The 25,956-nt window shown below is 44.9% G+C and overlaps 1 protein-coding gene across 1 annotated transcript in view; it reads right to left on the bottom strand.

Moving 5' to 3' along the window:
* Positions 1-761: 761 nt before the first annotated feature.
* The window catches only part of PTGER3 (prostaglandin E receptor 3), a 61,620-nt gene continuing 36,425 nt past the window's right edge, over positions 762-25,956 (bottom strand). Inside the window, exons 2-3 of the transcript XR_006506161.1 lie at positions 1,735-1,832; positions 762-868 (exon numbers count right to left, since the gene is read on the bottom strand). The gene's annotated coding sequence lies outside the window, so the exon portion shown is untranslated. The remainder of the gene's footprint in view (positions 869-1,734; positions 1,833-25,956) is intronic.

The following is a 25,956-nucleotide window of genomic DNA, read 5'->3' as shown; positions in this document are numbered from 1 at the left end:
TAAATAAAAAGTCCCTCAAAATGGAAATGTTGAAATTTTTATGTTCACTAATTACAAACTGAAAAAGATTTCTTGCTCTCATGATGAAATTTTTGTTGCTTTGTAATTTTGCAAGATTCACCCCAAAATGGCTTTGTCAGAGGTATACTAGGGCAAATAAATTGGTCTAATGGCAACAGTGTTCAATTTGAAGCCTACAAATCTGACTTCAAATCTTGCCCTTGATTCTTTGTAGCTGAATGACCTTGAGGAATTTTCTTAATCTCTCTGAGTCTCAATTTCCTCAGCAGTAAAATGAGGTTAGACCTTTAGCTTAGTGTCAACTTTGATCAGTTGGAGAATGTCCAAAGCATGAAGACAAGGATGATGAAAAGCCTCAGCTGTATATATTTTGAGAATGATTTTTTCAAAAAAGCTTTAATTAATTAGTTGGTTGATTCATTTTTTTTATTTTTTAGAATATTTTTCCATGGTTACATGATTCATGTTCTTTCCCTCCCTCCCAATTACCCCACCCTCCCTGTAACCAATATGCAATTCCACTGGGTTTTACATGTATCACTGATCAAGAGCTATTTCCATATTATTGATAGTTGCACCGGGGTGATTGTTTAGAGTTAATATCCCCAATCATATCCCCATTGAACCATGTGATCAAGCAGTTTTTTTCTTCTGTGTTTCTGCTCCCACAGTTCTTCCTCTGGAGGTGGAGAGCATCTTCCTCATAAGTCCCTCAGAATTGTCCTGGATCATTGCATTGCTGCTAGTAGAGAAGTCAGTTACATTTGATTGTACCACAGTATATCAGCCTCTGTGTATAATGTTCTTCTGGTTTTGAGAATGATTTGAAGTCTCTGGGGGTGTTTTTCTAGGAGAAGGGAATATTTAGCTGTTTGGGAGCATTCAAAGGACTCTCACATGGAATGGATATTAGACTTGTCCTATTTGGCCTCTGAGACTAGACTTAGGAACAGAGGGGAAGTTCTAGAGGTGCAATGCAACCCTAGGCTTGATTGCAGGAAATTTCCCGACAATTAGAGCAAGTTTATAGTGGACTAGATTGTCTTGAGAGGAAGTGAGACCCCCCTTCATTAAAGGTCTTCAAGACACAATAACTGAGTGTTTTATATATGGAGTTCTTTTGGGGTACCAGACAAGATGGCCACCAAGACCTCATCTAATTCTGAAATCCTGTGATTTGGTCACTAGATGAGCTCTAAGGTCTCTATAAGCTAGAGATCTAGGATCTCATGAAAGTCCCTGTTCTAAAAAAATCCACATAATAGAGCATTTACAAAGTACTAAGATCGACATAAGCTTGATAGCAGAAAGCTGAGATCTTAGAGAATTTCAAATGAAATTTCTGATATTCAACTTTGTGGAATCTCATCTTTAATTGGAAGAGGCAACTGTGGTATGGAAACAGCACTTGCCAAAGTCAAGAAATAAGGTAAAATTCTTCCTCTGACACTTATTAACTACTTACTTAACCTCTCTAAGCCTCAACTTCCTCATCTATAAAATGGGTCTAATATAATTTTCACTTCCTACTTCCCAGGGTTCATGTGAAGTCACTTTATAAACTGTAGGATGTTATCCTGTCATGAGAAATTCTTACTAAAAGTGACAAAATCAGAAGTTGTTACGCAGTTGACATTCAAGACCTTTGTGCCTAAATTAGAAAGGAGAATGGAAGGGAAGTGAGGCCTCAGTCTGGCATCTCCAGAAGCTCACCTCTAGAAGTGGTCAGTCCACATCAAGGCTGAGGTGCACCGATGAGGGTGAGGCAAGGACATGGAGCTGGGCCTGGCCTCCTTTGCATAGTGTGTGACCTGTGAATAAACAGAAGACTTCATTCTACACAAGCAAAACACACAACAATCTAATATCTTCTCTGAGAAAGTTAATGAAAAATATTTTTAGCAACCCTTTTCTCAAAGCCAGGAGAGAAGTTGATGTAATGGGCAGCCCCAGAGTCAGCAGGACATAGGTTCAAGTCCCACCTTAGACTTATCCAGCTGTAGGTCCTTGGACAAATTATTGAACCTCCCAAGTGCTCTTGATCTTCAACTCTCAAGTTGTAGGGAAGGTCTTGGCCAGCTTTGGTGGATGGAGTTTTCTCATCTGGGAGATTCTTCCACCAGTGAAATGATATGGAAGATGGGAAGAGATCTAGCTCCCAGGGTCTTTATCGACTTGGTCTTCTTCTGTTCCCAAGCCTTGCCTCGTCTGGTAAACTTCTATGAATTATGAATTGACACAGGGAGAAAACCATCCCTCCAGTCTCTAAAATCTATGGCCAACAAATCAATAATCGTTCCTAAAGTGGTACTAACTATGAGCCAGGTGCTGCCCTAAGTGCTGGAGGGATCCAAGAAAATGAATAAAATGATCAAATTCATCTAAAAGGTGACCACACTCTGATTCATTGTAACATCCAGTCTGGGCTTCAGAAAGCAAATGGGGAAAGACACTTCCATACTCCTTAGAGGGGAGGGCACTATGGGTAGAGTGGTCTATGTGAGGCCAGATGCAGTTGCCATTATACTTCCTGCCTAAGCCAGAAGATAGGGAGATGTGACCACAAAGCAAGAACAACTCAAACAAACAGAAAAACTCCCAAAGGGAAGGGAAATTGAATTAGAAATGTAATTATGTGGGTTTCTCTCTACCTGGAATGCCTTCTTCGAACTGCATCTCCATCCAAATCCCATGTGTGTTTCAAGAACCAGTTCGAGTCAGAGGATCACAGATTCAGAGTTGACAAGAACCTTAAGAGTCATCTAGTCCAACCCCTTATTTTATAGATTAGGTGAAAGGACAGAATAAAGGCATACAGGCAGGAAGTACCAAGCAGTAATTCAAACCAAGGTGCTTGGGTGCTAAGAAGAGTTTAGTACAGCTACTGAGGCTCACCCACCTCTTCTCTGGAGGCTTTCTGGAGAGAAGATGCCAGCATCTCCTCCTCTTTCTCTCCTGACTACCCATGACATTTACTCTACCAAGTCATTCACTTAAAATTGGTTGAATAACTACTAGCAACTCAACCCATTGTGTGTGGTAAATATATTCTTTCCATCAAAAAGGGGAGAGAGAGAGAGAGAGAGAGAGAGAGAGAGAGAGAGAGAGAGAGAGACAGAGAGAGAGAGACAGAGAGAGAGAGACAGAGAGAGCACAAAGTATGAATCAATCAAAATAAATCACTGGAAACTTGGTTTCATGACCCTGAACAATTCATTTAGTGTCTCTGCCTCAGTTTACTCATCTGTACAATGGAAAGAAGGATGGGGAAAGGAAGTGGACTCAATGGTCTTTAAAGTCCCTTTCACTCTAAATCTATAATGCTATGATTCCCAAATAACCCTGGCCTAAACCTCACATGGCATTTTCTTTTGCTTCCCATTTAATAAACTGTAGGGATATCCAGCTCTTCTTGTTATGTCCTCAGGGCCATGGGATTAGCACAAGAGTTTACTGTTTAGCCTGGATCTTCATTCAGTCCACCAGCAATGACAAACCAGGCCCTGAGCTGAGTGCTGGGGACCCAAGTGGAGAGTAAAACCATTCCTACTCCCAATGACCTCACATTCTACTGGGGGACACAAGTACATATGTAAATACAGACCGTCTAAATACATGGTGAAAAATGCAAATATATACAAAAGCAAATAATATGAGGTCCTTCGGTAGGGAGGACACTGACTGGTGAGGGGAGCAGGAAAGGCTTCGTGCCAAAGATGGGGCTAAAGCAGTATGTTGAGGAAAAAGAGGGACTAGGGAGGAGTCAAGAGAGGAGGATTAACTTTGATCAAAGAATCATAGGATTTAGAATCAGAGTATTATCCACTTAGAATTAGAAGGGACTTTTGCAGCTCATCCAGTTCAACTCCTTCATTTTACAGATGAAGAAGCTGAGACCTGTGGAGGTGAAGTGACTTACCCACCATCACAGAGGTGGAAAGCTGAACAGCTGGAATTTGAACCCATATGCTTCATCTCCAATCTTGCATAAAGCAAAGCACTTGACCATGATGGCTTGATCCTCTCTTAATACCAAGGAGCCATCAGCAAACATTCTTTTTCTTCCCCTTGCCCTTTATGTTCTTAAATGAACAACCATCAACAGATAAGAAAAGAACAAGAAAGGTTTTGGTTCTGTGGGTGCTATGGATGAGACCTTATGGGGCTTGGCTAAGAGAGGGAACTGCTGGTTGATCCAAGTCCTCTCCTGATGTACCTTCTCTGCCACTGATCATCTTCAAGAGTCCTCCAGCCTTTCCTGATACCTCTACTGTCACCCCAAGTGAAGATAACCTTCTACCTCAGACCTTGGTTCAGTAACTTGGCAAAATGTGAATGACAATGAATGGCAGTAAAATGGCAGCCATTGCTGTATTATGGCAGGCAGTGTATCCATATGTGTTCCTCAAAGGGCAGCCAGCTGGTTCTGACACATTGAGTGAGTGACCTTGGAAAACTCACTCAACCTCTAATCTCTAGTCTAGGCAATTCTCTAGGGAAAAAAGCAGAAGGGCAGGTAATAAACTGTATGGCAAGAGGGAGCTTCCAAAGTGGGAGTTCCCTGCCTACACCAATTAATTTACATTTGAATAGCACACTATCCCCCTACCAAAAAAAAAAAAACTCCCTCCTAGAGGGCAAAGACCTTTATTAAACTTCTATCTCCTCTAGCACCCAGGACAGGGCTCTGAACCAAAGACACTTGATATGTTTGCTCCTGCTGTTGCCTGCTTCCCCATGGGGGGAGCCACAGAAGTAGGACCAGAGCTTTCCTATCTCTGCCCTCACCTCTAATCCCAGATCAAGATCCCTTGGGAAGTGGTCTAGTGTGGCCAACAGAACACCATGGGAGATTTGTATTGAGGATTTCAGGATTCCAAGTGATCCCACCTGCCCCCCATCCCTCTGGATTGCACTTTCTCAGAGTTGGAAGGGATCTCAGCAGCCATCTTGTCCATTGTGCTCCTGACAAAGACAAGAGCTCCTCCAGCCTTTGCTGGAAGACCTCCAGGGAGGGAGAACCCACGACCTCTCAAGACTATCCGTTCAGCTGTACATAGAGGCACCCTTGCCACACAATGGGGGTTAGGGAGATGGCACACCTGAGTTCTGGAAAATCCACATAAAAACGTTGGTCCTCTCTTCGTAGCAGAGAAGAAGTCAGAATGTCTCCTTTTTCTCTTATGGGGTGTTTGCAGTACCTTAATGTAAAATTCGGGGTAGTATCTGGTCATGGGCTCCACTGGAGGTCAACCTGAAGAGATCTTGGCATTCCTAGTCTTTGTGTATCCTCTGCTGGCTCTCATGGTCTTTTCACTAACTTTAACTTTTTACTTGTTTTAACTTTAAAGAAGAGATTGTGTATCTTTATGATATTCAAAGATAAAATGTGTTGATCTGATTCAATGTTGTACATATAGTTTATGCATTTCTGAGTTTCTAAACTTCATCTCTGCTATCTTCTGGCCTTCATGTATCATCTGTGGCTTCCACAAAACTACCCCGTATTTCCTACCTAATTTCTTTACAAACTCTTACTTTCCATCTTAAAATCAGTATTGTGTATTGGCTCCAAGGCAGAAGAGCCATAAGAGCTAGGCAATAAGGGTTAAGTGACTTCCCCAGGGTCACACAGCTAGGAAGTATCTGAGGTCAGATTTGAACCCAGGACCTCTCATCTCTAGACCTCCTGGCTTTCAATCTAATGAGCTACTTAGCTCCCTTCAGCCGCTCCTCCCTCCATTTAATTTCTTATGTTGACCTGCAATATATCAAAACCATGATAGGGAAAATCTTGATGTGGAAGGATGCCTATAATTTTAGAATTTTCCTTACATCAAGTGATTTGCTTAAAGCCTTGTATTTAGTAAGCATATGAGGTAGGATTTGAACCCAGCTTCCAAACTGAGCACTCTAGCCCCTACACCATGCTATCTCTTTCTATCTGCTCTGTGAGATCAAACAGAATATACTGAGTTCATTTCCACATCAGCCCTAATATTTAAGAACTTTCTCTCCTACAGATGGAACATTCCCAATTCCTTTAGCCCTCCCTTATATGGCATAACCCTAAGGCTTGTTGCTATCTTGGTTGCCTTCCTTCGAACCCTCAGGATCCTCTCAATGGTCTTTCTAAAGGTCGTGGCCAAAACTGGATGGAGCTCCAGGTACTGCCTGAGTAGCCCTTTCAGCCTCAGTAAACTTGCCTGTAATATCATTAAGGATCAAAGGAGAGAGTGTGGATGAACCTTAAAGGCAGTTAGCCATTATTTTGTCACTGTCTAGTAGGAGTCAGAGCCAGCGTCCTCTGCCTCTTATTCCAAGACTCGTCCCACTGTCACACTCTGTCCTCGATTCCTCTCAAGTCGGGCCAGAATGACAGCATCTGGGTCCCATTAAATAGCTCACACATGCCCCGGTCCCTGGCACTGCCAATCTCCCAGGATTCCAAAGGATTCAGCCCTGGCCCTAGGGGTGCAGGCTCGCCAATGGCAAGCTGGGGAGCATCACAGACTCACAAAGACAGCAACGAGAGTAGAACAAACTTTCCCCTGACAAGAAAGGAACTGTTTTCCTCAAATGATCTGTCCCAGACATTCCTGATTGTCCCAAGTGACGATATTGCCCAACCTTTCCAGACAGATCCTGAGACATCTGCTTTGACAGACACGGGGCTGATTTCAATATTTGGAAGATGGAGAGCCACACACTATATGCTTTGCTCAGCAAGGGGAATACGTTATAGTTTGGCCAATGCCTTCAATATCTTTCCAAACAAACAGATGTAGGGCAGTGGAACCTTCAATAGGGCCATTATGGTCTGGGAGGTAAGTGGCAACGGATCTGGGCAAACCCCCCAGCCTCTTCTTGTCCCTGTCCTGCCTCTCCCAGGATCCTTTGTGCCTTTGGATGAGGAGACTTTTCAGAACCTGAAAGGAAAGTCTGCTAACTAACCCTGGCATCTGCTCCAGCTCTCCCCCAAGAACCTCCTTTGAGCAGAGACTTCTTCTTTGACATTTTTCGGCGGCATGGCCATATTTCCATCCAGTGCTAATTTTAACCTCACTCAATGCTGGACAGCTTGTCGCCTTTCCAGCCCGGCCTCCCTGATTGGCCAAGTGGAGGGGCGTCTTCATGGTGTGATGAGAAGAGAGTGGGGGCCAAAGAGCTTCCCAAGCCAAAAGTACGTCTCCCCTCAGCCTGCCCTGGTGCCGGAAATTTCCACCTTGTCCTTTTCCTTCATTAGAAGCCAATATTTTACCTGGGTTAATGGGTGATGGTTGTTTTATTTGGAAGGAGTTTGTGAGATAACTAAAACATTAGCCAAGATTAGTACTCCTTGTCATGTGGCCGAAAACTGGGGGGATACAAGGGAAGGAAGCCCAGGAGAAACTTTGTTTGAACAGAGGGGGTTGTAAGCATGGAGTCAGGCAGGAATAGCCTCCACGATAATTTCAAGGACATGCCTAGAGGCAGCTGGTGGGCAGAGTAGATAGAGAACTCTGAAATCAGAAAGACCTGAGTTCAAATCCAGACTCAGACAGTAGCTAGTTCTATGACCCTGAGCAAATCATTTAGCCTTGGTGTGCCTTAGTTTCCACAGTTGTAAAATGTGGATAATAAAGAGTATCTACCTCCCTGGCATTATGCGGATCAAAAGAGATGTTTGTAAAGTGCTTTGCACAGCACCTCACACATAGTAGGTGCTTAATAAATGCTCATTTCCTTTCTTAATCTCACCTGCTCTCTGATACTTGAAATTCCCTTAACAGGGAAAAACTCACAACTCATTCCTTTCACAATTCCATTTTTGAAAGGAAAGCTGCAGGTCTGAAAGTAAGGCAAGTCCCAGTGTGATAAACATGTCCCCCAACCAAGGTACCATCCATCTCTGTCTATAGCATTGCAGTCACTACCACTTTCTCATCAAATAGGAAGGTATTAGACCCGTTATTCCATCAGAACAAGCGATTTTGGGACGAGGAAACACCCTCTCTACTGATTTAGATTGGCACCAACTTCCTCCCTCCCTCCCTCTCTCTCTCTCCCTCTCTCTCTCTCCCTCTCTCTCTCTCTCTCTCTGTGTGTGTGTGTGTGTCTCTGTTTCTCTGCCTCTGTCTCTCTGTCTCTGTCTCTGTGTTTCTGTCTGTCTCTCTGTCTCTCTGTCTCTGTCTCTCTCTCTATCTTGATCCCTGAGCTGTTAACTAGATTATTCGAGGTTCCACAGATCATTGGTGTCAGCGTGGGAATTTAGCACCATGGAGGACATGGAGGAGTCTTTAGAACTGACTGAGTCTAACCCCGTCCACCTTAGAGTCCTATGTAGGGGAGAGAGCAGAGGAATTGTGGGAAGCAGACAAAGCACTATGGGGCTACTGAAAGCCAATGAAAGCATCTGGGTGGCACAGTGGGGAGAGTGCCTAGCCTGGAGTCAGGAAGACCTGACTTCAAATCCAGCCTCCCACATTTACTAGCTATGTGATGTTGGGCCGCTTGGGCCAGTCACTTAACCACTATTTGCCTCCTTTTCCTCCTCTGTATAATGGGGATAATAATAACACAAAACCCCCCTCCAAGGGTTATTGGGAGGATCACATGTGATAAATTGGTCGTGTGCTTAGGACCTTAGTTTATAGAAACATTAGCTATTATTATTATTATTATTTATTAAGCTAGCAAAGAGTAAAAAGAAATGTAGAGATTAATTAGACCCAGCCTAGAGTAATAGTAATTAATGATGATTATTATTGATAACTACAATTAATTCTTGTTAATAATTAATCATCTAAGCATCCTATTTCTGTGAGACTGAGAACACAATGAAGAACAGATGTGAGTGTGTGTGTGTGTGAGTGTGTGTGTGTGTGTGTGTGTGTGTGTGTGTGTGTAGTCAGGAGGGCTGAGAGCAGGAAAAACAAGGCTCCCACCACAAAACAAAGGGAAGGTCATTTGAGGCAGGCCAGGGCCTTCTCACGTGGGGGGAGCTCAATGTGTGTGACCTCGCGGCCCCCATGGGCAGTCAGTGAGTGCCGCCAAAGCCCCCCTTCTCAAAATGAGGTTTTTAAGTCCAGGATTACAAGGAAAATCCACTGGACTGAAATCATTAGCCAAAAGGCCCCCAGATGAAGAAGCTCGGTACTAGAGCATGAACTGACCCAAGAATCCCCTTTTTTCATAGTTAATGCAAAAACCCAGAGCATTGTTGGGCCCATTCTTAAGTTCTGTCCAGCTCAGTAGAGCCTGCCAGCCTGGTTCAGCGGTGGCCAAGCCTCGGAGAGCCCAGGGTCCCCTGAATGCCACAAAAGGGCATCAGAGAAGGACTTTAGTGGAGATGTGGGTAAGTTGCTCCTGTTTCTCACCTCAGCAGTCACGACTCTGATGAGTGACAGAATCATAGACTCTCAGTGACCCGTTTTGTCACTGGGTCACTAAAAGTGGAGGCTGCCTTAGAGTCCGTTCTGTTCATTGTACAGGTGAGAAAAGTGAGGTCCAGATGGGGAAGTGATTGACCCAAGATCACAAAGTAAGTTAATGGCAGAGCCAGGATTTGAACCTAGGTCTTGGACCCCAAACCCAGCCAGCCCCCTTTCCACCGATTCACCCTGTTTCCCCCACTAGAAAAGGCAGATGGCATTCCTCTGGCCTTTGTCATGTTTGTGCCAGAAGCATCTGCTGTACCGTAGCCAACTGACATCTGGAAAGGGTTACTTCTCTCTTTTTCTATTGATCTAGTACTTTGGCCAAGTACAAAGACGCCTCATCCATTTGGCTTGGGCTTTTGCAGACTTGTGACTCTTTTTCCCTGGGAGAAGAAGGAAGCTGTTTTTGTGCATTCCATGAAAAAAGGGAGTCAACTAAAGCCCTAATCAGAACGAGGCTGCAGAGGACAGACAGTTCCCCCCAGTTGCTCACATTCTCCTGCCTCCACTTACCTCATAGTCACTTATATGTTATCTCTCCTTCCTTCTCAGCCCTCATCCCCAAGATGCCCCACAAAAGCTAACCTCTCGGGGGGGGGGGGGGAGAAGGAATACTTCATTAAAGACAAAAGAATTCTCAGCACCTACTGAGGGTTCTGCACACAGTAGCCACTTCCTATATGATTGGTGTTGAACTGACTTATTTCAAAGCCAAGAACATGGGTTTAGAGCTGCAGAGCCTTTGAGGCCATCAAATTCAAGATGGTTCCTTCCTTAATTTAGCCAAATCTGGTTCTTTCAAACCATGTAAGTCTTTTCATAATGACATGCCATTCATCAGTCCCATTTTACTAGGTCTCAGTTGTATTTATGAGGTTGAAGCCGGGGCAGCTGGGTAGCTCAGTGGATGGAGAGCCAAACCTAGAGACAGGAGGTCCTAGGTTCAAATTTGACCTCAGACACTTCCTAACTGTGTGACCCTGGGCAAGTCACTTGACCCCCATGGCCCACCCTTACCACTCTTCCACCTATAAGTCAATACACAGAAGTTAAGGGTTTAAAATTTAAAAAAAAAAATGAAAATGAGGTTGAAGGGAGCCCCTTGCATTCAGTCTCTAGTTGCCTTGCTTATGAGACATAATTGGTATATCTGGGCAGGTGCTGGGGGGTTCCTGTTCCAAAAAGGGTCACTCTCAGGATCCTTCCCAACTCCAGGATTCGATTACTCTCCTGATGGCACATTCTCTGGGGACATCATTGGGGGAGCAATGCCATTTGCAACTTTTATGTGTTAAAGTGTGTTTCTAGTTGTATTTCCAGTCATCCAAGAGTTGGTTGCTAGTGTGAAGGAGAGTTGATGGCTAAGGCATGACCACTTTGTCCTGGGGGGTCCCTAGAAGCGTTCATGGAAGAAGGAGAATCCACGTTGAATCAGAAAGAAAGTGAAAGATTCCAAAAGATGGAGATGGAGCCATGGGAGCCCTTTCCAGGTGTGGGTGATTCCATGAATGGATGAAATCAAGAATAAATGGATAGGGGGCAGCTGGGTAGCTCGGTGGATTGAGAGCCAGGCCTAGAGATGGGAGGTCCTGGGTTCAAATCTGACCTCAGACGCTTCCCAGCTGTGTGACCCTGGGCAAGTCACTTGACCCCCCATTGCCCACCCTTACCACTCTTCCACCTATGAGTCAATACACAGAAGTTAAGGGTTTAAAAAAAGAATAAATGGATAAAGAAGCATTTATTAAGTACTTGCAATATGCTGAGTTCTGGAATACAAAAGCGAGGCCCTCAAGGAGCTTACATTCTATGGGGGAATGGCAGCTTATTGTTCAGTTGTCTCAGTCATATTCAACTCTTTGTGGCCCCAATTGGAGTTTCCTTGGCAGAGATACTGGAGCAGCTTGCCATTTCCTTCTCTAACTCATTTGACAAATGAGAAAACAGAGACCAACAGGGTTAAGTGACTTGCCCGGGGTCACATAGCTAGCAAGCATCTGAGGCTGAATGTGAACTCAGGCTTCCTGACTAGACTCAGCACTCTATCCATTGTGCCTCCTCGCTGCCTGAATGGTGGCTAGAGAAGGATATTTTCCTTTGGAAAGTTAAAGGAATAGAAGGTTGGGCCCAATGGGGAGAGGTTTGACATACACTTTCCAATAGCAACAACATTTGATTTGATTATGGTTTCAGAAGTGAAGAGGAAGGTGGGGAGTTGACAGGGAAAAGGAGAAGGGAAGAGAATACTGAATATAAGCAAGGTGAGGATGCAGGATCAGTCAAAACAAGTATAGTGGATGATAAAGAAAACCATTTGGCTGGAAACTCATATAGGAAAAGGAGCGTAAGATAAGGTGAAGGGGAAAAGGTAGATTGGAGGGGGATGTGTCAGCCAGGATCCAGAGTTAAACAGTTATTTGATTGGGTTTTGAGTAAAGTGATTTGTGCTTAGGTCAGGATGTTAGGAGGCCTGCTCAGGCCATGGTGGGGAGAATGAATGAGAAAGGACATAGAGTGGAGGTACAAGGACCAGTTAAAAGGTGATTACAATTATTGAGTTGACCTATGAGGTTCCAAATCACTGATAAAAGAAATGGAAATCAAAACCACCCCAAGGTTTCACCTCACACCCAACCAACTGGCAAAGAGGAAAACGAAGTATGATAGCTCATGTTGGAAGAGTTGTGGGAAGCTGGGTAACGGTGGAACTGGGCCCGCCATTTTGGAAAGAAATGTGGAATTACACCAATAAAAGGACTAAACTAGTCATAGCCTTTGACCCAGAGACTCCAGCACTCAGCCAACGCGAGAAGAAAGTCCCCATAGACCACCGAGTATGGATAGCAGCACTCTCTGTGCTAGTGATGAATCAGAAACAGCAGCGATGCCCACCACTTGGGGAATGGTTGAACAAATGATGATCCATGAATGTCATGGAATATTACTGTGTTCTAAGAAATGATGGTTGTGGTGAATACAGAGAAGCGTACAAAGAAACTAGTCTGAGTGGAGTGAGTCAAGCCAAGCCAAGGAAACAAGCTACACAGTGACTGCTACGATATAGATCGAAAGAACCCCCCCAAACCAAAACAACAAAAGGGAGCCCCCCAAAATGTACCCGAGAGAAGCCTGGCTCCAAAGGAGAGGCAGGAGAAGACAGCTCCTCCCTCTGGGTGGATGCCTCCAAGGCCACAGGGGAGGAGGCCCAGGAGCTTCCCGAGTTGACTCTTGACCATCCTTGTTCCAACATCACACTTTGCCATTTTCTGGATGTATTTGCATGAGAAGAAATGACTGGCTCATTGCAAAATTACTGCCACTAATGTGATTTAGCCACTCTTCTTCTGAAACCGAGGCTGAGGTGAATGGGAGAAGAAGCTCTCCCTCTCAGCAGGAGCATGGAAGCCCATTGTCACTGCCCTTAGTGTGTCCTCATGAAAATCCAGCATCATCACCAAGAGAGCTGCCAGGTGGGGTTTTTGTCATTCAGGGGAAAGAAGCATTGTGGGGAAATGCTGGATGATACATTTTCCCACTTTCTTCTACTTTTCTCTTTCAACACCAATCTCTAATTGAGCTACAGAACGCTACAGGCACCAAACCTTTTTTTTTTTTTCACTAGCAAAATGGATGAATTTTGCAATAAGAAAACAACCGAGGAAACAATTTAAAATAATAGTCTCTGCCTCATAACCTCCTATGCTGAGACGCCAGAGAAAAAGGCTGAAATCTTCTGAAATGTTTTCTCTAGTTCGGTGGCAATCTGCCAAGAAGCATATATTAAGTGTCTGCTGTGTGCCAGGCACTGGAGGGTCAAAAGGAAGCAAAAGACAATCCTTGCCTTCAAAGAGCTTGAAATTTAGTGGAGAAGACAACACAAACATGTACAAACAAGCTATATACAGGGTGATTAGGAAGCAGTTGGCAGAAGGGAAGGCAGGACCCACCAGGGGGCGGTGGTGCCCACTTTGGGAATCACTGCTGTAGAAGATGGGATTTTATGTGGGATGTAAAGGAAACCAAGGAAGCCAGTAGGTCAAGATGAAATGGGAGAACATTCCAGGTAGGAGGGACAGCAAGAGAAAATGCCCAAAGCTGAGGAAAGGAGGGTCTTGTTTGTGGACCAACCAGGAGGCCAGTGTCATGGAATCAGAGTGCATATGTGGACGAGTAAAGTGTAAAAAGAATGGAAAGGTAAGGAGGGGAGGTTAGGTTGTGAAGGGCCTTGAATGACAAACAGAGGGTCTTATATTTGATCCTGGAGAGGAGGGAGTCACTGGAGTTGACTGAGTAGAGGAGTAACATGGTGGAACCATGCATCTGAAGACTATATTTTCCTTCTTGAGCCAGAGGTATAGAATAGTGACTGGACAGTGTCACTATTTCAGTTTTGATTCAATTCAATTCAACTAATTAAATTCCACAAGCATTTATTAAACACTTTCTATAGCTAAGCTCTTACCCTCCTCTGACACATACTGGCTGCATGACCCTGCCCGAGTCACTTAATCTCTGGGTATTTTAGGCAACTCTCTAAGACTCTAAGTTGGAAAGAGGTGACTAACCTGCATTGATAGAGAGATTCCTCTGCTGGGAGTTTCCTATAGAAATCTCAGGTCCAGTCTTTATTCCTGTGTGGATTAGACACTGGAGACACAAAGACCCCTTCCTGGATTTCTGCTTTGGGGATCAGGCCCTGGTGATTCTGAGATTTCCTAGAAAGAAGAGTAATCTAGAACAGCCCATTTTCGGGATTCAAGAGCCCTTGAGATTCTTAAAAACTATTAAGAGTTCCAAATCTGTTTATAAGCTATATAAACAAAATCTTTGTATTATTGTAAAAATAATTTTGACCTTGTGGACTCCCTGAAAGGGTCTCAGAGACCCTCGAGGGCCCCTGAAAACACTTGGAGAACCACTGACCGGGAAGGGAAGTGAGTTGCCCAGAATCAGTCATTCCAAATGAGTCTGGAACTCAAGGTCTTGGAACTGGGTCTTCCCAACCTTGAGACCAGCCCTTTATCCAGCACACAATGCCTCGTGCTTCCTCTCTAGGCACTGAATAAATGCTTGTTGAATAGATGAATGAATGAATGAATGAATGGTCCATTCTACAGTGAGAGAATCACTCATAAATGTGTAAATATCAAATAAACGCAAAGGTGTTTGCTGTTGTTGTTACTGTTGGTTGGTTGTGTTACTATTGAATTAGGGCGAGGATTCCTATCAAGAGTGTCAGAAGGGCTTTGGGGGGCTTTGCTTTGAGGGTGTAGGGCTAACTGAAGAGAGCTGCCTTTATTGACCTGTTTACTTGAAGGATTTTTAAGCATCACAATTTTATGTGAAGCCTTCCTCCTCACCCCACCCTCATCTTCACCCAAATGCCACCACAGACATCTCTTGGGGCAGCCTCTAGAGCCATGAGAAGGAACAGAAGGACCTCCCAGGTTGTCTCCGGGCAGCCAGTCCTGGGGCAGGCTGGTTAACTCTCCAGCCCCTCCCCTGGTTGCACAAGAAACAGGAAACAGCTTTTCAATACATTTCACAGTCAAAACAGTCTAGTGTGGGGAGCACTGGGGTGCTGAGATTATTTTGAATGCTGTCACACGGGCTAATCAACGGACTCTGCCAGAGGAACCCAATGGCAAGTGACCCAAAGCCAAACAACACCCTGGTCAGGAGAACTAGCTGGCTCTCCAAATAATCATTCCTCACCATCAATCTCTCCATCAATGAACATTTATTAAGTGCCTTCTATGTGCCAGGCATTCATGCTAAGCCTGGAAGAGACAGAGACAAAAATAGAACAGCCCCTGCCCACAAGGAGCTCAGCTTCTGTCAGGACACACACACACACACACACACACACACATACACACACACACACACACACACACACACACACACACACACACACACACACACTAATCCAGAGGGAGGACCTGCAGCTGGAGTGGGCTGGGGGCCAGTAGATCAGTAGAAGTTGAGCTGAGCTTTGAGAACAACGAGGGCTTCCAAGAGGTGCAGGTGAAGCAGGAACAAATTACAGGCTTTGGAGAGAGTCTAGGCAAAGACCCAAAGGCAGGGGGAAGGGTATCATGTATGAGGAGTAGTAAGAATGTCAGTTTGGCTGGATTCTAGACGACATAAATCAAATAAGGCTGGAAAAGTACGATGGCGCCATTTTGTGTAAGACTTTCAATGACAAGAGAAGAGTTCCATACTTGACCCAGAGTTATTAGGGAGCTATAGAATGTTCCATTCACATCCTTTGTTTAGTTGTTTTCCAAGCCTGCAATTTTATTTTCATAACGTCTCTTGGATTTACTCTTTCCTAGTCTTCCCTCTGCTCAGACATCTGCAAAAACTCTGCTAGGATTATTTCCAAAGTTTCCAAAGGGTGAGGCTGCCGCTACACTTCTTGGTAGAATTCATTAGAACTGAGTGTGAACAGGGACACTCCAGTCATGATGTGAGAGACTGGATCTTGCTCTGAGCCTTTTGCATAAGAGGAACCCGCTAGCTGAGGCCCAGGGGAGATTCTGGGGGTCCGGATTCAAAGGGCTGAAATAAGCATGGCATTCCCAGAACACCTTTGGGGAGGGAGGGAGGGAAGGAGCGAGCTGGGGCAGAGAAGGGAGACTTCGGGGAGAGTCTAATCTCTGCCCAAGTATCATTGGAAATTTTCCTAACTGGAGGCTGAGTGATTGTTACTAAATTCAGATCTTCGCATCAGGAATAAATTCTCTGAGGCTGAAAGGGAAGGAAGGAAGTGAACCTCAGTGGCTATTAGACTGATGCCTGGACTTAAAAGGAATTCATCACTGTAACGGGATATTACATAAGCACTAGGGGCTCCAGCATCTCCCCCACTAATTCAATCCAACGTGCAGTTATTGAATTAATCTTCCAGAATCATAAGCGCAAGCCAGTCTTAGACGATCACCCCGAGCACTATACAAGCTTCTTTTCTAAGTGGAGGCTGCCTGAAGACAGGAGAAAGAGATGGGAAGAACCTTCGGAACCTCCTGGCTGAGGTGGCTAAGCTGTCCTCTTCTGCTGTCCATAGGCTTTAGTGCTGAAAGAGACTTTGGAACCTTCATTTCCCAGGGCCAGTTTTTCAGGGAAGGAAACTGAGGCTCACAATGGGAGCTTTCTGAGATTACTTTTCTGGAAGGGAGCCCAACTCAGATCTGGAATAAGATCTTCTGTATTCTCTCCACTAGCTAAATAGAAGAACATTGAGAAAAGAAGGTCTATTAGTCCTGAGCCTGAGAGACGTGTTCATGGGGATATAGAAATGCTATAAAGATGTGACTCTCAGTTCATGTATTCAACCAACATTCTGCAACATTCTGCAAATCTCTGTATTGGCTATTGTGGGGAAGACATAAAGTTGAGGTACGATAAATTCCCTATTCTCAGAGATGTTATGGTCTAGTGGAGGATACTGATAAATACAAGTGATATTAGAGAGAGTGCTGGAATTGGAGTCAAAAGGACTTGAGTTCAAATTTTCCTTTGGACACTTTCTAACTGTGAGAATCCAGGCAAGTCAGTTAAACTCTCAGAGTCTCAATTTCCTCATCTGTAAAGTAAAGATAATAATATTTGCATTACTTGTGACTCTTAAGGAAAGTACTGTGTGATGAGAGAGAGAGACAGAGACACGGAGAGAAAGAAACAGAGAGAGATGGACTTGTCACAGGATTAGACTGAAGAATAACTGATGGGCAGCCTGTGAGCTCACTTGGAATCCAAATATTATCATGAGAGCTAAAGGGAGGCTCTGCTATTGGACAGATTCTCCATGAGGACTTATGGGAAAGCACGGTATACCAAGCAGAGATGGGTTTGATTTGTAGTGATGTATGGCTTGGGCTAGGTTCCTTCCAACTCCAAAATTCTGATTCTAGAGGAGATGCCATGGGGATATGGTAGATAGAACATTGGGCCTCAAGTCAGGAAGACCAGAGCTCAAGTCCAATATGAGATGCTTACTAGATATATGACCTTGGGAGAGTCCTTTTGTCTGAGTTTCCTCATCTGCCAACTGTGGCTAGTGATGGCACCTATCTCCCAGGACTGCTATGAGGACCACATGAGATAATATTGGTAAAGCTCTAGGCAAAGCTTTTATTATACACCTGCTAGCTATCCTTCTTCTTCTTGTTTCTGGAGGGAGGATTGAAGTCCATTGTGGAAGGGATTTCAGTCATGTTAATCTGGTTTCCTTCCAAGTCTGAAATTCTATGATTCTATGAAATTTTTAAAAGTGAACTTGCCATGGTAGACTTGAAGCACAAAGTCATTCAGTAAACTAGAAAGACAGCTCAGTGGAGTGGACATTTGGACCTGGAGTCAGGAGGAACTGGGTTTGAATTATGTCCCAGATGCCTACTAGCAGTGTGGCCCTCAATTTCCCCATCTGTAAAATGGAAGGTTTGGACTACATCTTGAAGGTCCCTTCCAAATCTAAATGCTGAGCCCAACAATGGTGTGTTCCATTCTGGGCAATACAGTTTCAGAAGGCTGTTGCTAAGCTGGAGAGTGCCCCAAGCAGGGCAACCAGGATGGCCAGGAGCACTGAGCCCATGCCATGTGAGGGCAGGTTGAAGGATCTAAGATTTCTTAGTCTGGTTCATTGTAAACATTTAATAAATGTCTATTGATTGATTGAAAAGACCCAGCAAGACACATCAATTGTGTTGAAGTATTTAAAGGACTGTCACTTGGAGGAGAGTTCAGATAGGGAGGACTAGTTGGGATAGAGAAGAGGCCAATTTTGTCTTGATGTCAGGAAGAAGTTCCTAGTAATGAGAAGGGGTGAGCTCTCCATCATCAGAGATCTTCAAGCCGGGAAGGGATGATTATTTATAACATTTTGTGGCAGGGAGTAAGCTGTACACTAGATGGTCACTCTGGCCTTTTTAGCTCCCAAATTCCATGGCTAGATAGTAAAGGTTGGTCTTCACTCCTCCCACTCAAAGAAGTAACATATAGAAGGGTTAAGGTGAGCCTACACTCTCCACTGAAGGATGACAAGATTAAGAGAGAAAATGAGCCTTCTAGGGATCATGTCATCCAGCCCCATCATTTTCAAAATGGTGGACCTGGTCCCCCGAGAAGGGAAGTGATGAGCTCAAGGTCACAGAGCTCCCAAGTTTGAAGCCAGCCTTGTGTCCTGGCTCTTAGCTTTCAAAGGACAATGAAAGGCCCATTAGCAGTCATCTGACCATAGGGAACACCCAATTCTCCTTCTAACACACAAATGTGATTTAGAAGGCTGGTTGTTCAAGCATTAAGTACAAACTAAACAGCAGATTATTCATTATTTGACTTTGCTGGCCCTCGTCAAAATAAAGCTCCCTGTCTGAGGTAAAGCTCAGTTCTCTGAAGCAAAGTGACTGCAGCTCAAGAAAAGCCTTTATGAAAAGAACATTGGAGGTAAATAAATCAAGCAGCCATTCACCATCCATCCCAGAGGGGTGTGGGGCCACCCACTTTGACTATATTCCGGGATATTCCAAGAGAAAGATCTAAAGCCACCAAAGTCCAAAGCAGCTGAAGAATCGGTTTTGCCACCCAGAAGGCCAAAGTGTGAGGTCAATCACTTAAAATTTAAAAGGTAATTAGGGCCCTGAGGTCCTGGCATAATGAGCCTGACTGGTTCTTGAGCTCTCCTTGTTCCATATCTCATTTGGGGCATAGCCCATGGCGAGAGAGAGATGTAAGATGGCGCAATAAAAAACTCTTTGGAGGAGGGGGAATCTGGGTTCAAATCCTGGATTTGTTGCTTACCACAGTGAGTGACATTGTCCAGATGACTTTCTGGGCCTCAGTTTACCCATCTACAAAATGAAGATGTTTTCTAAATTAACCTCTGGTTCTGATTATTATTAACTTTATATAGCACCCCCTCTGAGGTTACCTTTCCCCAAGTCTCAGACATTGAGTGGTTCCTTCAAGGGATGACTATCCCAGGTTCATGAAAGTCTGAGGGTCCCATGAACTGCTACAGATTTAAAGAGCTCATCTTTCAGCTAGCTGGAGGACACAGCTAGCTCAAAGCTAAAGCATTTATTGAGATGATGGTGAAAAGTAGTTGTTATAAGAACTTTCCCCTACCAAACCTGGGATTGTTCTACAAATTTTCCCAGCATTCCTAGGTGGGAAGAGTAGGTACACACAAGAAAGAATGGATGGAGAGATGAATGAATGAATGAATGTATAAAGCATTTATTAGCTGCTTGCTATGTTCCCAGTACTATGGCAGGTGCCTGGGTTCCAAGAAGGAAGGCTGACAGTCTCTGACCTCAAGGAGCTCCCATCTGATGGGGGAGACACACATGGAAAATTCCAGCTGCAAGTCCAGTGGAAAGGCCCCATGACTGCTAGAGTCCAGCCACAGAGGAGATGTGAAGGCCTCTTTTTAAAATGCCATTTCCAGTGATAAAATCATATCAGTTCCTGATGGTGAGCACTGGACAGGGTCCAGGACTTTGGTGGCAAGAATCCTCTTTTCTGGGTCTTCAGTAGCTGTGGCTGTAGCCCTTGCAGGAGTGGTCCCAAGGCTGCGTCCCTATAGGGGCTGCTTCCCAGAGTGATGGTTGAGGATGCTGGGTTGGATACCTGGCCATTCCCAAGCTTCTCAGGGTCAGGGTCCTGGGCTGCCTCCATCAGGATCTTAGAGGAGGAGATGGTGGTCTGACTGTCTTGCACTCACAGCCTCCTGTCTCCCTCTCGAGGTGCCCAGCTCTTTCAGCCAGGCTGGCTTGCCCGACCTATGTGTGGCTGGTGGAGAGGGTTGTCCCCTTTTCCATGGGAGTGACTTGCCAAGATGGTTGTGAGGGCTGAGCTGGAAGCTGGAATACATTACAAGATGCATGGGACACATTAGTAGAGAAGCACCCACTTGGGGAATCACCCAGCCAAGACAACCGAGATCTGTGATGCTGCAGCCCTGAAGCGTTTCCTCACTCCGCTCCCCTGGGTGGCTGCCTGGTTCTGAGGGTGGTATCTCTTGCTGACTAGCTTATATTGGATTGTATGTCCTACATGGCAAGGACACGTGTCAAGGGATTCCCTCTCAAAGATGGGTTTTCTTGCAGAGCTGTCTCTCTTCCCAATGGCCAGAGCTCCCACTCCTCCATCTCTTGTCTCACTGACACCATACAGGGAGTGCCCAGCTTTTTAATGGAAGAGAAGTAGGGAAAAGAACAGAACCCACCCTGGGTCCAACTGGAAGTTGGTACTTGCCCTGTGGCTCATGCCACGGTCAACATTCTGACCAGGGCAACTGACAGGTTGCCCCAAGCAATCAAGGCAATGTTGATCCTATATTACACCACTCCTCCACCTCTCGTCTCACTGACACCTTACAGGGAGTGCCCAGCTTTTTAACGGCTTCTAGGAGTGTGCTTAATCTTCAAGACAGACCATGGCTGGTTGCCCTACATTGGTCAAAGAACTTCTTCAAACCTCAAAAAGGGGCCACAAAGGATATCCACTTCTCTGCCCTTACTTTAAGAATGTAACCCCCATTTTCCATTACCCCACTCTTACGTCAAGGCAAAGACAGATGGGAGGGAGAAATCAATTAAAGGGTTTCTATGAACAACCAAGGCAGCTAGGTAGTATAAGAGTCCTGGGCCTGAAGTTCAGAAGACCTGAGTTCAAATCCTGCTTCAGACATTTCTTAGCCATGTGATCCTAGGCAAATCATTTAATCTCAACTGCCTGTTACCTCAACTATGAAACAGATAAAATAATAATACTAATAGCATCTGCCTCGCAATGTTGTGAGCATCAAAGGAGATAATATTTAGTGTCCAGCACATAGCAAGCACTTAACAATGCTTGTGCCCTGATCTCCCTTTCACCTCCCCAATACATGTGCCAGGATCTTCTTCTCCACCAGAGCAGGGATGATGCCTTCATTGACATTAGTAGTTCCTTCCCTCCAACCCCAACAGTGCTGTTGCCCAAAGTCTTTAAGAATCATTTCCTAAATTAGAATTAATTAGATGAGAGGCTGGATTGACACAAATGCTGCTTCCTCTACACACACATGGGAATTACTCTGCTTCTTTGGCATTTGCTTTCTGCCAGGCTGGAGGAAGCACATTCCTTTGTGCCAGCGAACAACTCAGGAAAGATACCCTACAGCAAGGACAAGAGCCCTGACCCTGGTGTCGGAGGACCGAGGTTGGAATCCCGGCTTTGCTACTTCTGAAACAAGTTACTTCTCCCTCTCTCACTTTTTCCATCTTAAAATGAGGTGGGGTAGACCAGCTGGTCTCTGAGGACCCTTCCAGCTTGCCAGCTTTGCTCCCACATTCTACACCTCCTTCTGCCACCCTCTCTCCCTTATCAACATTGTGGGCAGAGGACATCTCGCCATTGTAATGTTTGAGTACATGGGAGTTAGGAGTGATGGGAAAGCAAAGAAATGGCCCCAGGATGATCTCAAAGATCAGAGAGTTGGCTAACCTTCAACTACTTCCTCTGAAATCTGGCGCAGAGAACAAGATGGAGAAATAAAAATGTTTGAATCAGCTGAAATATGGCAGACCACGTTTCCTTACTGATTGTAGTTTGAATGCTAGGAGCAATAAATTCCCATTAATCCAGACTCCAAACAACCCGGTGGCTCAAAGAGCCATTATTTGTTTTCACAGACCAAAAAATGATCGCCGCTGTTCATAGTCATGGCGCTGATGCCTTGGAAAAGCTTGAAGTGCCTTCTGAATCATCCCAGGTTATCGTGCTGGTCAACTAGTCAACCGAAGCATTAAATTAACCAGAGCATCCCGTTCCCTAACCATTCCAGATAAATAGGAGGTTATGACCTAAAATATACTTGGTGGTGGTGGGTTGTTGCTCAGTTGTTTTCAGTCATGTCTGACTCTTCATGACCCCATTTGGGTTTTTTGGGGTTTTTTTGGCAAAGATACTTGAGTGGTTTGCCATTTCCTTCTCCAATTCATTCTTCAGATGAGGAAACCGAGGCAAACAGAAGGAAATCCTTTGCATGGGGCCACACAGCTACTAATAGTCTAAGATCAGATTTGAACTCCAGTCTTCTTGGTTCCAGACCTGGTGCTCTATCTGCTTCTATACCTCGCTGCCCAAAATATGCTCAAAAACACTGATTTGAATCCTGATTTCACTAATCCAATAGGCAAGGAGAATAAAAGCTACATTTTTGAGATTGTTTTAAGGATTCCAAGGAGGCAGCCTAGTTTAATGCTGAACTTCAAGAGAAGAGGAACTGGGTTTGAATCCTCCCTCACGTAACTTTCCTGGTCTGTTTGCTCATCTGTAAAATGAAGGGGTTAGACTTAAGGATTTCCCAGGCTCCTTTGACCCCTCCATCTGGGCTCCTATGATCCTTTTTTCACAAAAGAACACCGTGAGGAAGGGAATTCAAGTATTGCTAGCCAAATTTTATGGATGAAACTAGTACCTTTGCCAGGTCAGACGGTTGATGTCAGAGCTGGGATTGAACCCAAGTCTCCTGGCTAATGCAAATTTATGGCACTACGCCGTTGGGAGGACATCTAGGACAGCTCGCCCTCCTGAAGAATTTCCCCTATGACATATCCAACAAGTGGTTATCCAGCCTTCCCATAATGACCAGAGATGAAGGGGAGCCTGCTGGCTCCTGGGGCCACCCATCAGACTCCTGGACAGGGCTATAAATTCTGGAAGACTTGCCCAATTCCAAGCCTCCATCGGCTTCTTTCCAACTTGAACCCATTGTCCTGATTCTGTCATCTGGAGACATATGGAGTAAGTCTGATTCTTCTTTCAAGAGAGAGACCTCTACCTACTTGAGTAGGTCCATCATGTCCTCCATTGAGTCTCAGATCAACACTTTCAGGAGCTTATATGGCATCAACTCAAGGTTCAACTGAGTCTGAGCTGGGCAGGTCTCAATGCTCAAAGGTTTATTACTTTGAGATGATGGGGTAAACCTGGGTGGTCTCTTGGTTCCATCCTGTAACAGCTGAAGGGGTGGGGAGGTTGCATCAAGGTTGCTTCAGAAAAGCCAGGAGTCCAGCCTCTCAATGAACCTTGAAAAGGCTCTAACCTTGGAATCACCCTCTTACTTCTGCCCTGGAACAGTTCTTGGTGCCTACCCCTAGAGGTGCAAGGAAAGACCTTGGCACGATGGCATCATGGCAACTTCATGTATATAATAATTTGATTAGATTTTATAATTCTATATAATAACGTATCCCTATATTCTGTGTATCATTACATATATGTACAGAAATATGTTCTAAGGGATTTATTATTCCATGTGTACATATGCACAAAAGGTAATTGGGGATTGGAGGCTAACAGTCAGGAGGAGGATCAGGAAAGACTTCATGTGGAAAGGCAGCTGAGCTGAGCCTTGAAAGAAACACAGGATCCTAAGTTAGAGAAGAGGAGGGAGGGTACTCCTGGCATGGGGGACTACCAGTACAACAGCACAGAGAGGAGAGATGGAGCATTGTCTCAATATAAGAAGGCTAGTTTGGCTGGGCCACAGACCACAGAAGGGGAGAGACGAAGAACAAGGCTAGAAAACTAGGTGGAGGTTTGTGAAGAGCCTCCAAAGCTGAACAGAAGATGGAAAGAAGAGAAAGGGCTGGTCCTAAGCAGCAGAGCCGGGACTGGAGCCAAGGTCCCATGACTGCCCTCCTCCCCAGCCTCCAGCTCTTTCCACCCCACCACACATCACTCAGAACCTCCTCCTCTTTGCCGGCAGGGGGTTTATGAATGTGATTGTTTTTGAAAACCCATTGCATTGATGCCTCTGCTTGTCTACCACTTTCCCTTCTGAATATCCCCCTCTCCAACTCTTTCCTGCAGGGAGCCTCTTCTCCTGACAGATCAGAAAGAGGGGAAAGTGCTCCGTGAGCCCCAACATCATCCAGACCACATTAAATATATGCCATAAGCCCACCTAGAATCTACCACCTTCTCCTATGAAAGGGAAGGATGTCTACACATCTTATCCTATGTAGGATTCAATTCAGTTCAGTTTATCCAGCATTTACTATAGCTAAGTCCTGATTAATGAGCCTATCGGGTTCTCTGCCATGGATCCATTGAATATGAAATGTCTATTTCCATTGGCTGAAACCAATGACCCAATTTTACACAAGGATAAGCTTTTCAAACACATCTGCTGTGCCAGGAACTGGCCTGGATCCCAGAGACATTGGGGCATAAATGAAACTCAGTGAAAGAGCCCCTAAAATATTTACAGGAGATGAAAGTATAAGTAACATTGAGATCGGGGTAGGGTGCTTGGGGGAGCAAGGGAGAAAAGGCCACCCAGCTGCATCCTGAGCATCCAGAAACCACTCATTAAGCCTTCCTTAGACACTGGGGAAACAAAGAGAAAAAGGAAATCGCACTTGTCCTCGAAGAGTGGAAGGTCTAGCCACGGGAGACAACATGGGCATCAATGGAGAAACTCAAGCTGTCCTCCAAAACACCTCAATGTGGTTATATCCCTAGACAGGGCTCGACACCCCGAGCTTTCTGACAGTGAACTTTTCCCAGGATGTGAATCAGAATTGTTGCACAGAAGGTTGAGGGGCCCTCAGAGGCCAACTAGACCAAATCATGACTGAAAAAGAATGCCCTCTCTGACCTCTGGAAGTGGTCATTCCACCTCCACTTAAAAACCTCCAAGGGGGTAGATCCTCCACTTCCAGAAGCAGCCCATTCCACTTGGGGGCAGACTGAAGAGTTGGGAAGCTTTTCCTGACATCCAGCCTTAACCTACCACTTTAGAACTAATCCTGCCCTCTGAGGCCAAAGAGAAGTTGTGGAAGCCCTCTTACATATAAGAGAACATCACCAAAATTCCCTTTACACACTAGCAAGGAGATTCTGCCTACAGCTGTACAAGGATCAGGGTGCTACCACCTCTCAAAGCAGCCCTTTCCACTTTGGGATTCCTCTAATTGTGGGTGAATTTCCACCTGCCATCAAATTGGAATTTGAATTGTTCCTGATTCTGTCTTTGGGACCAAATGGAGCCAATCAGATTCTCCTCTCACATAGCATTTCTTTACACATCTGGAGGTAGCTCACTTTTCACTTATTTCCTTAAAGCATTTAAGCAAATGGGCACAAACAGCCCCTGCGATGGTTTAACCACCCCCTAGAGGATGACAACAAAGACACAATTACACCAAAGCAGTTTGAATGGATTATGTGATGTCAAATATACAGGGAAACACTGATGGGGACCTGGGAGATAGTGAAGGGTCTGAACCTGTGATTTCCTGAGTGTAGGAGGTCCCAATGAGCAAACTCCCTCTTCCAACGCTGACCTAGAACTTCCCTGCAGTTTATCATCTTAGAGGAGTTCCCCAGGAAATAAGAGGTGAATTGGTTTGCTCAGAGTCACAGTGCCAACATATGCCCAAGGAAGAACTTGAACCCAAGTCTTCCTCACCCCAAGGCCTGCTCTTTCTACTCTATGACACTGACTCTCAAAAACAAA

The sequence above is a fragment of the Gracilinanus agilis genome, chromosome 4 (genome assembly GCF_016433145.1).
Source record: "Gracilinanus agilis isolate LMUSP501 chromosome 4, AgileGrace, whole genome shotgun sequence".
NCBI classification, from domain to species: Eukaryota; Metazoa; Chordata; class Mammalia; order Didelphimorphia; family Didelphidae; genus Gracilinanus; species Gracilinanus agilis.
The sequence above is the reverse complement of the archived record's forward strand: the minus strand, read 5'-3'. Positions and strand labels throughout refer to the sequence as shown.